Source organism: Staurois parvus, unplaced genomic scaffold (genome assembly GCF_062004578.1).
Source record: "Staurois parvus isolate SC_StPar_1 unplaced genomic scaffold, SC_StPar_1.0 ptg000499l, whole genome shotgun sequence".
Taxonomy (NCBI): Eukaryota; Metazoa; Chordata; class Amphibia; order Anura; family Ranidae; genus Staurois; species Staurois parvus.
In genome coordinates this window covers 1,412,439-1,427,855 of record NW_028318295.1, presented here as the reverse complement: position 1 = coordinate 1,427,855, position 15,417 = coordinate 1,412,439, and positions in this window count along the sequence as shown.

Here is a 15,417-nt window from a genome sequence, read left to right as displayed (position 1 = left end):
ACACTATCATTTATTCTCTATATATATGGTGGGCATCGTTTTGGAGTATGGAGACTGGTGTTTAGAGAGGAGTATATCCATGTGGCTGTGAGGATCTCTTTGGTGGAGCATATTATATGACATCACCCTGCCTTGATGATTACAAGCCCTGTGGTTTTTTGCATTTGGTAAGGGTATTTATTTTGCACACTATAGAAGTGTACACATTTTTTTTCACAGTTTTTTTTTCACCGTTTTGCTATTATATTGTTTTTTCACGATATTGTTTCACTGACACGTTTACACGATTGGTACACTTTTGGTATTTTTAGTGATCACGAGTGTTTTTGTGTGTGAATCACATGTGTTTTTATTTAAGTTGATAAGGATAACTATGTGAGTTTTCTTTTTTTTTTTTTAGGCTTCTTTGGTCTCAGGAGTCACTTTGGTGGCTGTTTCTCAACATGGAGGTTTTTCTTTGAATTTATGAATGACTTTGATTTTTAAATGACTTTATTTACCTTGGAGGACATTTTTCAGATATTGGGATTTGGATATTTTGTATTTATTGGGTATTTCTGGCACTGTTCTGATTTAGTTTAAAAGCATATAAATTTTTTAGATTATTACACTTTTTGGGGAGAAAGTATTTACATGCGTTTTGGGGATTTTGCAGTATATTAATTTTATTCTTCCATATGTCAGCTTTATCTTCATAGTGATGGAAATGCACAATTATATCTCTAGGATCCCCTGGGGATACTCCCTGCGACAGTTTAATCCTATGGACTCTATAGATCTTCAATTGTTCTCTTGTTGGCCTACCCAATATTGGGTTAAATATTTTCCTCATTTCTTCCAACTACATATTCTCCTGATGTTATTTCTGGCAGGCCTCGAATCCTCAGGTTATTCCTTCTGTCCCTATTTTCCAGATATTCTAATCTGTATGCCAGATTCCTTAGCTCCTTACGCATGACTTCTACCTGCATTTTTAACTCTGCAATTACTTGTGCTTGTATCTCTAATTTTTCCTCCGTCTCTTCCAATCTAGATAATACTTGTCCCAAATCCTTATGTAGTAAGGTCAGTTCACTCTTTAACCTCCCTGGCAGTATTCCCGAGTGTAGCTTGGGGTAAAGTTTCAGTACCAAAAGCGGTAACCCCGAGCTACACTTGGGCTTACCATGCAGCGCTGCTCCGGGATCTGTTCTTGTCTTACCTTGTCCTGCGCTCTTGCGATGTCCCTCCTGCAGCGTCCCTGGCAATGTCCTCCGGCGGATGCCAGCATCTGTCATCTGGGTTCCATCCCCTGTGAGCGTCGGGACGTACAGGGGACGGAACTGGCGGGAAATTTGAAAATGACAAAAAGTGACATTCACTAAATACACTAAAATCACATAGTAAAACATTACTGTATCAAACCATTTCACATACATTTTGTCCCGAGTGCTTTGTCCTGTGCCCTGCCTGCATTTTTACTGTTCTTTCTGCCTGGAAACTGAGAAATGTTCATGGTGTCCAAAAAGCATCCTTTTAGGTCAAAAGCGGTTTTAGACCAGCTAGAGAACAGCGATAATAAATTAGAACTACTTGCAGAATTGAGTGATAATGATTCGTGGGGAAATTCGTCATCAGCTACTGAAAACGATTTTGCGACTTTGCTCAGTGATGTGCGAACTTGGCACTATATTTCAAATTTCGGTGTTTTTGGTTTGATTATATTATTGAATTAAATTTATTATTATTATATTATATTTTTTATGATTATTTATTAATTTATAATTTATGATTTCATGTTTCAAATTGTAACATACTCGGGATGTTTACTAGACTCTTGTTCAGACAGATTTCAGTGAGTTATTCCTAAAAATTACAGGCCTACAATAAAAAAAATACATATTTCCATGCAAAAAAATTTACCGATTTGAGCACAGAAATATGGACATAATCAGACCGCTAGAGAGGTTAAGACATGCTCTAATTTCGTAAACATCTCCGCTATCTCCGTTTTTATAGGTATTTGTAAACTTAACCTTTGTTCCTCTTTATCTCTATAATCTGTTCCACTTTCCATATTATTTAGCTTTTCAATCTGGTCCAGGTTTGATGTTCCTAGTGATATTCTAGTTTGATCTCCACTATTGTTTCATTGGTATTTCTTCCCCTTTACTCCCAGATGTCTCTCAGGGGTATGGCCTTCTGGGATTTTATCTTGAGGGCGAATATATTTCTTTATTGTACTTGATTGGGGGGCTTTTGTCCCTCTTCCTTTAACTGATCAGCTCTTCATATTGTTACAATGCTATTACTCACTTTAACACTATATTTCCAGCCCCTTGGTAGATTGTAAGTTGTAGTCCAGGCTAGTACTCAATTCCTTCCTCCTTCCATATAAGGTGTAGCACACTGGAAAGAAAAGGTTTCAGAAAAAATTCAGCCTTTCACTACTATCATTCCTTTTTATGCTTTTCACTCCTTTTCTTCAGTACCCGCTAGGTGACCCCTCACTTTCCTTGTTCCTTTCCTTTCCTTTTACTGTCCTCAGGACCTCCTTAGAGCCTCCTATGATACTTTAACATCCACCCCAACACTGGCACTGTTTTGATAAGATCACAGGGTGAGGAATAAGACTTACCGCTATTTGCGGGCACTCACCCCCCACCGTCCATGTCACATAAGGGGGGGCCTCAGCTCTTACTCAACCATTCTGTTCTCCCATTACAAGCATGGGTCTCTAGTCCCAGGGACTATGAAGGGGTCACCTTCCATGGGTAGCAGGGCTGAGGGCATCCTGTGCTCTATCTTTCCGCCTACTAGCTGTAGCATCTGGCATGCTGCTTCGGTAACCACCATTCTCCCGTGCTTCACACCGGTCTCCCTCCTGCACACAGCAAACAGCGATCCCGAGGATGCTCTTCCCCTCTCACATGGGCACTCTCAGGGTCCTAGTGTCCACAAAATTGTCTTCTCTACCCTCCCCATGGAGGAAGAACAGGTGATAGGGCAAAGGATTTCTCTAGTATGATTAGGGATACACAAGTGTGAAAGGAGGATCATATTGGTACATGGCTCAGGAGGCATGCATGCAGTAGCATTGTAGATGGGAGGTGGGGTGGGCATGGTGATGATGGTCATCCAGGGTGGAAGGTCATTCAGGGTGGAAGGTCTCTTCAATGAGTGGACCTGCAAGTAAAATATAAGCATATACAATATGTCATATCTGGCCTGCATTTCACACTTAGTGGAAAGAGTTTGCAACATCAGAAGAGACTGAGGCAGTAGGCAACCCATGACCATTCAGATTGAGAAAGACATCCTTGCCAGGCTACATTGCTGTTTGCAGCTCACATACCTTCAACTGTAGGAGCTGGCCATCTATTGATGTTGTCTTCAACTTATGGAGGCGGGAATGGCCGAATACCCAGCAAGTGTGCCTCCTTTACCATAGTAGGACCCTAGAGAGATAGAACAATTTGTAAAGATTTAAAGATAAAAATATATAGATTACATTTGATAGAGATAGATTAGAGGCATTGATGAAGATAGATTATACTGTAAATAATGTAGATAGAAAGACAGAAATAGATAGAGATGATGAGAAAGCAATATAAATACACATTTATACTGTATATTTGTGGAGAGTAAAGAGACAAGTGTGCCCTCTCTTGAACTCAGCAAGTGTTGGAGAGACAGACCTCATTCTCCACCTACTCATTCTTAGCTCAGTTACATGTTGTCCTATATAAATACAAGTTTTAAAAAAATATTAGAAATAAACTTACTTTTACATTGGGCCATCAGTATTTGCAGTACATGGCATTTACCATAAGTTATTAGCTTGTGACCCATGCCTCAAGGAGATTAAATTCTATAAGAATACATAAAAACAAACCAGGCTATTTTAGACAGGAGGGAATTAACATAAAGCATGTCTTTTGAGTGTGTTCGGAAACCTGAAAGATTGAAGGAATTCCATGCAAGCACAAGGAGAACATGCAAACTGCATGCAGGTAGTATCCAAGATGGGATTCAGATCAAGGACCCTCACAATACAAGACATAAATAAATGAATGCTCTACATACTTTATTATAATAACTTCCTTAACTCTATGGGCCTGCAAAGAAAGGCACTCTTGCAGACATAGGGATGCCCCTTCCTAGATCAGCCTCTGACAGGGGCTCCACTCCTGGTAACCAACCGCTTATCCATGAGGTTGTGACCATAGCTACAATTTTCAAGAAGATTATCTTAAAATACCATACAAAACATTTCAGTTATTAAGGCATGGTGCAAAGTTTTGAACTATAGGGCAAGGTGGTCAAGGGTAAGTAAAGCAACCCCCTCCTCATTTACCTTGTTCAGTCCAGTGATATTTCCCTTGATATTGCTCTCCTTACTGTACTGCTGAGTGCTCTTTACTGCATGCCGGTTGGCCCATTTCAGTGGAGGAATCCCACATTGAATGGTTTGTTCTGTCAACAGTGCAGAAAGGAGTGTTATGTCAAGGGAAACAACACTGAATCAGTGTGTTGTCAAGGGAAACAAGACTAAATTATGTGTGCCAAAAAAAGTTAAGGGAGTGGAGATTGGTTGTTTGGAGGAGTGGTTTTGGCATTTCACTTACCCTTAGCAAGTAAGAAAACATGAACTACAGTATGTGTAAATTGTATTAATACACAGCAGGAACATGTGTGTCTGTCCTTGCTGTGTGCAAATGTATCCCACTATCAGACGTCTGAAGTGACCAGGATAATACAAGGAATAGAATGCTCTGAACCACTAGATTCCAAGCAGGCATGATCTTCCATTCAAGGCCAAGCAAGCCCTATTAGATGTGTGCTGTTTGTTTTGTTACAAATCAAAATTCAGATGAAATTTTCATTATTTGGATGTATTCCCTGAATGACAGTAATGAATTTCAGTGAATCCCGAATACATTATAACGAAAAAAACTAATTCATTTGTATTACTTTGTTTCATTCAGATGACATGATGCAATAGTTTGGGCCTTTTGTTAATGTTTGAAGCATCTGGAAAAAATGTAACAATTAATTTGGATCCTTTCATTTTATTTGGATGAAAGCAGTGGGATAGTCTTTGATTCTTAGATAATCAGCTGATTATTTTTTGCATTAACATTTTTCATTATTATAAAAAAATGTACTACATATGAAATGGAAATATATTGCAATAACACAGTAAGGTATAAAAGTGAAAAAGGATGATTCCTTCTTATTGTGTTTGGGCTGGCTGCAGGGGGATCCTTCAGAATCTCTGAATCATAACAAATGAATCCTAAATTTATTTTGCTCCATGCGTTAATAGTATCCAATTAGCTCATTCCATTTCTCTTTGTGGATTGGACGAGCAGTAATGACTAACTAATAACTAATTTCCCGAAATAATGAATAATGAATTAACATGTTAAAATGAATATAGCCAATCTTCTAAAATAATTTCCAAAAATATGAATCAATTTAGAACAACAAATATATGAAAAATATATCTAGCATAATGAATATGATGAAACAAAATGATTTATTTAACAAATTAATCTGAAACAAAACAAAACACATTTTTCTATCGTGCACATCTCTACAGCCTATGCTGAGTGGTCACACTGGGGTGATTTTTGAGCTTCTGATGTCATCCTCGAAGATGAATTTCTTCAGTGTCCATATCAGTAGGTGGAGGTCAGTGGAGGCATCTTTTAAAGCTTATTTGCCACTTATTAAGGACATGTATTGTCCAAACTTGGCTGCAAGTCTATTTAACCACTTGCCTGCTGGGCACTTATACCCCCTTCCTGCCCAGACCAATTTTCAGCTTTCAGCATGATCATACTTTGACTGACAATTACTCAGTCATGCAACACTGTACCCATATGAAATGTTTGTGTTTTTTTTCACACAAAAAGAGATTTCTTTTGGTGGTATTTAATCAGCACTGGGTTTTTACTTTTCACGCTATAAATGAAAAAAGACCAAAAAATTTGAAAAAAAAAATGTTTCTTTGTTTCTGTTGTAAAATTTTGCAAATTATTAGCAAGTAATTTGTCTTCATAAACTTTGGCATAAATGTATACTGCTACTTTTCTACGGTAAAAATAACCTAAATCTTTGTATATTATTTGGTCTGTGTGAAAGTTATAGAGTCTACAAGCTATAGTACCAATCATTGAAAATTGATCACACCTGATGTACTAATTTCTTGAGACACTAACAAGCCAGGATGGTACAAATACCCCAAAATGACCCTTTTTTTTGGAAAGTAGACAGTCAAAGGTATTTAGAAAGAGGCATAGTGAGTTTTTTGAAGTTGTAATTTTTTCCCACAATTTCATTGAAAATGAAGATTTTATTTATATTTTTGTTCTACAAAATTGTCCTAGTGACAGGGTATTTATTTCACACGGCATATGCACACTTGCAACTACACCCCCAAAACACATTCTTCTGCTCCTCCTGAGTATGGTAATACCACATTTGTGAGACTTATTCACAGCCTAGCCAACATGGAAGGAGCACATCAGGTGTCCCAGGAGTATAAATTACACATTTAATTTCCTGTCTACCTATTACACTTTTGAAGGCCCTAGAGCACCAGGACAATGGAATTACCCACAAAATGACCCCATTTTGAGAATAAACACCCCAACATATAATATATGAGGCATAAAGAGTCTTTTCAACTGAATGTCATTTTGTCCACAATTTTTTCAGAAAATGTGGAAAGAAAATGAAAACGTATGTTTTTTACACAATGTTGTCCATTTATAAGATATTTCAAACACATAGCACCTACATACCAAAAATTACACCCCAAAATACATTCTGCTACTCCTCCTAAGTATGGGGATAGAATACAACATGTATGAGACTTTTCCACAGCGTGGCCACATAGATAGTCCCAGCATCCAAGTAGCACCTTTAGGCCTTCTAGGGGCAAAAATTACACATCTAATTTCTTGACATATCATGTTTTTGAATGTCCTGGATCACCAGTGGAAACACCCACAAAATTACCCCATTGTGGAAAGCAAACACTCCAACATATTTATGTGAGGCATGAGTCTTTTGAACATGTCGTTTTTTTCCACGGGTTTTCGGAAAATCTGCCCATGTGACCATTTATAAGATATTTCCAACACATAACACGTACATACCAAAAATTACACCCCAAAATACATTCTGCTACTCCTGCTGAGTATGGAGCTACCACATGTGTGAGACCTTTACACAGCCTGGTCACATACTGTAGAGAAACCCAACATCCAAACAGCACCTTTAAGCCTTCTAGGAGAAACAATGATATATCTAATTTCCTGAGAACTTATCACATTTTTGTAGACTCTGGAGCACCAGGACAGTGGAAACACCCACAAAAGGACTCCACTTTGGAAAGACAACACCACAATGTATTTTCTAAAAGGCATAATGAGTCTTTTGAACATTTCATTTTTTTCCACAGGTTTTCAGAAAATGTGGAAAGAAAATGAAAATGCTTGTCAATCTATAAGATATGTCTAACAAACAGCATGAACATACCAAGAATTACACCCTAAAATACATTCTGCTATTCATCCTGATTATGGAGATACCACATATATAAGACCTTTTCAATGTCTGAACAGATTATGTGCCCAAAATTGCAACAAGTGTAACACAAAAATAAAAAAACACTGTATAGAAAACAATGTAAACAAATGATTACCTGTGGTTTGAGGAGAGCATTGGTCCAGGTCAGTACAGGCAGCAGGCTGACATCCAGGCAGCCGACAGGAACAAGGTCCATAAAAAGTCCTGGGTCAGTACAGGAAGCAGGCAGAGATATGGTCAGCACAGCCAAAGTATTGGTTAAAGCAGCAGGCAGGAACATGGTCCATAAAATGTCATGGGTCATTACAGGAAGCAGGTAGAGATATGGTCAGCACAGCCAAAGTATTTGTTCAGGCAGCAAGCAGGAACATGGCCTATGAAAGGTCCTGGATCAGTACAGGCAGTAGGCAGAGATATGGTCAGCACAGCCAAAGTATTGGTCAAAGCAGCAGGCAGGAACATCAAGCTTAGGGCTTCGATTAGGTACGACCAGAGCACAGGGGTAGAGGCTTTGTCCCTCCCAATCTCTTCAAAGCCTCCGGACAAACATACCTTGTTCGCGGAATTACAAAACCCAGAGAAAACCAAAAACTCTACTCAAAACTCTACTCTGAAGCCCCTCACATATGTGAAACCCCTGTGTTATCTTGAATCCCACTACTACAGTAGTAGGGCAAAAGATCAATCCAAGCAGCAGGCAAAATTTGCTCCTGTGGACGGGTGTCTTTTATACTGGTAACAAAATGAGATTAGCAGCACTCTCTTTAAGAGACTGCTTCTAATCTCAGCTTGTTACCTGTATGAAAGACACCTGGTAGCCATAAATCCTGCTGAATGATAGGGGATCAAATACTTATTTTCCTCATGAACATGCAAATCAGTGCATAATTTGTTAGACTTGCACTTCTTTTAATTTTTGTGTTGCTGTTCTGTCTCTCGGTGTTTTTAGACTGATCATTTCTTTGTAAGTGGGAAAACATTCAAAATCAGCAGGGGCTCAAATACTTATTTCCTTCACTGTACCACACACGCATAAGTATTATTTTCACACACCAAACAACATTGTAATAAATGTTTTCTGTGGACACTGCTGCATTCTGGGGAAACTTTTGGGGGAATTATTAAGTGTCTCTGACAAACCATGTCTGAAGCAAAGATATTAAGCTTTTAAATTATCATTTACTTAGCTGTATGGATTAAATGAAAGACAGAAGCTGATTGGTTGCTATGGGCAATGGCACCAGTTGAGAAAGAACTGGTTTCAGATCATTTTATGAATTCTGCCCAGGGTGTGTAAATACAAGGGTCATTATGTTACACCGAAAATTCCTCTAAATCTCTTCTTGAGCAGTTTAGGATCCCAGAAAATTAGATAAAGCCCCCCCTTACTGCTTTTTGTCTACCAAACCTCTCTTTTGGTGGATGAGGACTCCCATTACATTGATGGACCAGTAGATCAGTACAGGGGAATTGGAGGACACAGGCTCAGCTTCAACATTCAAATTTGAAGACAAAAAATGCTTAAAAGTGTAATATATCCTCTTAGATTGTAAGCTCTAACGAGCAGAGTCTTCTGTTTCCTCTTGTACCAAATTGTATTGTAACTGTAATGTCTACCTTCATTTTGTAAAGTGCTGTGCAAACTGTTGGTGCTATACAAATCCTGTATAATAATAATAATAATAATAACATAGGCTGGCGGTACTGTATTTGCAGGTTGTCCAAGCACCCTACATTTAATAAAATATAACTTTTTTTTTTTATCAAACTTGCATGCAGACATATATGTTTGCATGTCAGATGCTTCTTGTCAATAGATATACAGTAAGCTCAAAGAGACCCAAAGAATATTAGTAGATGGTTACAGCTATCATGCTTTAAAGAGGAGCATTAGTAGTGAATATAGTAATTTTTGGGAGAAAAAAATGATAGACAAATTTTCAAACACAAACACTCTCCCTGGAAAAGGGTAGTTGGCATCTATCAACACATTCGTCTTGTCTAGGTAAGCATTAATCAGTATATTTTAAAGTCAGAGTTTCTCTTTTGTTCTGACAGTTAATGTGTTTTCTTTTGAAAAGCTGTATTACAAAAGGTCAAACATGGAACAGATGTACCATATAAAATACAAGCTGATCAAAGCTCAGGTTTAAGAGACAGATATGCCCACAAATGATGACAAATCAGACCCTGCAGAGGCGCACTAAGCACCAGACAAATGCTGGTCTCCAAGGCTGAGCCTGTAAGGGGAATTCTTGTCAACAAATAAATAACCCTTATTTTAATCTGAGCTTTGTCCTCTTTCAGTTCCCATGTGTCTTCATGAATCATTTTAGTTCTCTGTCTGCCTGACTTTTCACTTTTTTGAGGAATAAATAAAGTGTTACAAGATCTTTTTATGTATCAGAGTGCTTGTGACAATATATTACATAAGATCTGTGGAATGGAAAAGTCATCAGTCTAATAGATTTTAAGAGTGACACCTTTGCCTGCACATCAGATTAAAAAAAGTGAAAATAAAATGCCTATCTTTTTATAAGTGACAGAGGATGTATAATATTCAGCAAAATATCTGCGCATGTTGCTTTATATAGCCCCAAAGGACTGTGTCTTTTTCCTTTACAAATATGAAAGTGCCATGATCTTGATTTGCAGTATTCATTATTACACATCTATAGAATTTGCCTTGCTCAGGAGAAAATCATATTTAACCATTTTCAGGCTACACACCCGCAATTTACTGCGGACAGGCGGCAGCTACAGTGTACATCGCTGGTCTTTTGTCAACACGGGGGTGGGGGGCACGCAACCCTACCCCCCCATGTCTGCTGTGTCTAACAGACGCAGCAGAATGAGAATACAGTAAACAGGACCCGGTGATCACGTGATCGATATGCAATCACATGATCACAATGACAACAAAGATTGTCTGAATCAATCTGATTCATAAAAGCTTTGCTTCTATTCCTAGAGAGCTGTGATTGTTCCACAGCTCTCACATGACACATGGGGCCAATCACAGGACACAGTACCATATGACAAGCTGGAGCCAATCACAGATCAATATTATGTTGAACTGTCATAACTTTAACTCATTCATGACAGTTCAAAGCAAGCTTTGCATTTCAGAGCAATGATCCTCATGGATCATACAATGCAAAGTGGAAAAAAATCCCTGATCACCCCCACAGAGAAGTACAATGTTACTATGGTAACACTGCATTACTCCGATGAAAGTATTTTTAAAAAAAATAAAAATAATGTTTAAAAAATAAAAAAAAAATTGTTTTTTTTAACTACTTGCCACCTACCCACCAATAATGTGTGAGCAAGTGGTGGATCTGGGCAAAGCGACTTAATCTTATGTCGTTTTCTATTTCCAGGTGTGTGTGTGCTCCTTCCCCTGACCCCTATGCTGTCCAGGGAGAGAAGAACAAACACGGAACAAGTAAAAGCACTACATTTTACATGCACACGTTAGATTAGTGTATTTAACCCTTTGATCTCCCCTATTAACCCTTTCATCACCCAGCCACCAAACCAGTGCCATTAGTACAGTGTCAGTATATAGAATTTTTCACTTATCACTGTATTATTACCACTAGTGACATCAAATAGCATCAGGGTCAGTTAGCGCCCCTCCCAGCCAGCTAGCGTTAGATTGCCCACACACTATCGTACTCGCACTATAGGTTGCTGATCACCACCATTATTAGAATACTGTTTATATGGATCAATATATTGATCACAAACAGAACTATACTAGTGCCTCCTTTGTATAGTGTCCCTGAAAATGCAGTGTTAGCAAGATCAGCCCAGTTCGCTGCCAGCACTAGCGTTTAGCCCCTCCGCTGTTTCTAGCTGCTAGTTATAATTATATTTAAAAAAGGAATAGATATATAATTGAACAATGATGCAAAGAATGAATCCTATAAAAATCAAGAGGGTAAAAAATATGCAGCAATTTATAATAAATGCATAATGAACAGATGAATGAATTATTGAGGGAATAAATGACCTATGTCAAATCATAAATAAATGATATCAGATCACAAATATAGAGGGGTTGTGCATCTGATATCGCATACATGGCAAAGCAATGGAAGGGACAAGAACAATGTATACTATAAAGGAATATAACAATATATGGATAAACAACTAATAATGATGAATATTGAATGATGATTTTTTTTTTTAAACAATTGATATTTATTCATAGAAAGCTGAAAATATAAAAAAAACAGAAGAATATATTTAAAAAAATACATATTTATTTTTTAAATATATTCTTCAGATTTTTTTACCATATAAAAAAGTCATATATTTTTACATATATTTGTAAATGCATTTCAAAAATTGTAGATTTGTATTTGTAAATATATACAGTGTATTTGAAAAAATATTTTTCATATACTTTGTAATAAAAATGAATTTCAACACGCAGTGTATATATATATATATATATATATATATATATATATATATATATATATATTTATTTATTTATTGAATTGAATATGGACAAAGTTGTAGCATTTCAAATATATGGCAATATTTGGGAAGAATATTTTTAAAATATATTTCAGATATATTTTTCTTCCATATAGGAAGTCCCACGATACACGATTGAAGGCATTCTCCGCATTGGTAGAGAGGAGAAGGCCCTCGAAGCCCTAGACCCTCTCTCTATGGATTAGGTTAATGGCCTTGACAATATTTTCACATGCTTTCCTGCCTGGCAGAAAACCTACTTGTTCCGGTCCAATGATATCAGATAGGTAATGTCTAAGCCAGTTGGCCAGTATTTTCGCAAGCAACTTTATATCAATGTTAAGTAGGGAAATTGGTCTGTAGCTTGTACATTCAGCAGGGTAGTTATCCTTTTTGGGGATGACAGTGATATGTGCAAGAGAAAAAGAAGGAGGTATAGGCTGTGGCGTGCTCAAAGAATGGAAGTGTCTGCAGTAGAGATGTAGAGTAGGGAGCTAAAGGTCTTATAATATTGTGACATCAGTCCGCCTGGACCTGGGCTTTTCCCCAATTTTAAACTTTTAATAGCATTAGCCAACTCTATTTCCCCAATATGGCATTCTAACAATTTAACATATGAGAGTTTCATGGAAGACAATTTACTTTATCAAAGAAAATCATTAATTAAATCAAATTTCTCTCCCTTAAGATCTTTGGGGGTGTGAGTGGGGGGCAGGTTATACAAGGTGATATAATATTGATGAAATAAGGAGGCAATCACTCTACTGTCATGTTCCAAGGTGCCTTTCGAGTTTCTGACTCCAGTAATATTTTCATTTAGTTTAGCATCTCTCAAGGCCCTGGCCACGAAATGCCCACTTTTATTTGCTCCCTCATAGTAGACTCTTTCTTAAAAAAATAGGGAACACTTATAGTTGGTGTCTAGGATGGCCTGTAGTTCCAACCGCGCCTTCTGAAGCTCAACCGCCACGGAATTGGCAAGGGTAGTTTATGCTGAGATTCTAGTTTCGCTATGTTTGCAGAAATTTATGCAATTCTCCTAGACTGCTTCCTTTTCCGTCTGGCACCCCACTTAACAAACACTCCATAAACAACACATTTGCGTGCCTCCCACATGCTAATAGGAGAAGTTTCCATACCCTTATTGATATAAAAAATTATTTAAGCGTATTGGTGATATCGGTCAGGATTTCAACATCAGTCAACAGAGCCGGTTGACTCTCCAGTTATACGTCTTAGCTGTCTTACCCGGGAGACTCAAATTCAGCAATAGTGGGGCATGATCTGAGAAAGATTGTATCCTGATCTTAGCGTCAGTCAGCAGAGGGAGGTCTCTTTGAGAAATAAAAATGTAATCAATCCTGGCATATCGGTTGTGTGGTGGGGAATAGCACGTGTAATCACGGCCAGTGGGGTTAAGATATCTCCAAGCGTCAATCAATAATAAAGATCTCAGAAGTAGCTTAACCTTTTTAAGATTTTTATATGTGATACAGGTTGTCCCATTAGACGTGTCAAAAGCAGGGTTAAGAGAGATATTAAAATCTCGCCCTAGTGTCAGACAGCCAGCTGCAAACCCTTTGAGCTTATCTACAATATGTTGAGAGAAGGAGATGTGACCTGAGTTGGGGAAATAGACACAGGCCAAGGTGATCAGAGTAACCGCCCATGAGTCTTTTAAGAAGACGTATCTACCCTCTAGGTCAATTGATTGTTCTGTGATCAAAACCTGTGCCTCCCTACTGATCAATATGGTTATCCCCTTAGTCTTGGCTAAAGCATTAGTGGAGTGGTATGCTTTCATAAGGTATTTGCTCAACAATTTCGAAATCTGTCCTGTTTTAAAATGTGTTTCTTACAGGAACATTATAGAAGGCCTGGCTTTATCAAGTTCGCATAACAATTGGGAACGCTTCTCAGGAACATTTAAGCCCCTAACATTATGGGAGATGATCAGGGGCTTTTTCCCTAGATTTGAGTAAGTCAAGCTGGTGAAATAAGAAGAAGACGCCACAAAGAATACGTGAGCGGATATATCCAAAACAAACGCGTGGAAAGAAAATCTCATATCTCAAATGGTGAATGGTACAAGAAAAAATACTGTATTGTAAGGTTAAATAAGCATCATCAAAAGTAGGCAGGAATATTAGAGGTTATGATATCGAACTCAAGGAGATACTCTTCCAAATTATGGGGCTAATGGGAGGGGCTGTTGAACATGCCTATGGTAAAACGTACCATAGGAACTAGGAACGGGAAAAGTAATAATAAACAAATGGCAAATACATATAGGGAAATCTGAACTCAAAGCCAACAACACATGTATTAAATGCAGGATTCAGGTAACTGCAGGGACAGTATCATATAGTATCATATAGATTAGATAGGATCCAGGTGCAACAATGTCAAACAAGGAGCCAATAGGTACATAACTGGACATAAGGAACATTCTGGTGGTCAGACTGTAAGCAGAATAAAATAGTATCACCTGGCTAATTAAGCACATAACCATCAATTAGGCAAACTATATCAAACAGAAATACAAGAGCAAGAACAAATACATAGTAAGGGAAACGAGCCCATGGTTGTTAGCCTTGGGTAAAACCTCCCTCAATATGTGAGCTCCCAATGCTCTCTCCATCCGGAAATAACAATGGACTGAAAAGAGCAATAAGGACTGTAACTGAGGGGAAAAAAAGACAAAACCGACTAATCACAGTCAGGTATCATCTAAATCCTCTCTCGCTCTGAACTGCTTAGATTTAAGTGAAGACAAGCTTGAACCTGGACCGGCCTTCTTCTGGTTTCTGCCTTTCATATACTGTGATTTAGAAGGGGTTTGAGGAGGCATAGATTCGATGGCAGGAACTGATGATGGAAGTCGAAAATCCTCATACCATTCCGGTAGTTTCACGTACGGAAGTTGGAGGTCATCACAGAAACCCTGGACATCTGCAGGCAGTCTCAACAGATAGTGTTTGCCATTCTGGGTAGCTTGCAAGGCAAAAGGAAACCACCATCTATAAGGAATCTCCTTCTCCTGCATGACAGTCAGTAGAGGGCGTAGTGCTCTTCTATTTTTCAAAGTTATAGGGGAAAGGTCCTGAAAGAGTGCAAGTTCATCACTGTTAAAAGTAATGAGATCATCTGGCTTTTTTGAGGACTTCTTCCTTCAATGGGAAATTGGCAATACAGCAAATAATGTCCCTGGGGGGGGGGGGGAATCCGTCTGCCCCCCTTGGCCTAAGGGCTCTGTGTGCTCTCTCAAAATTAATGACAGTGTCAGCAGGTCTTTCTAAAAGACTATTAAACATAGATTGTAAGGCTGACAGAAGTTGTTCAGCC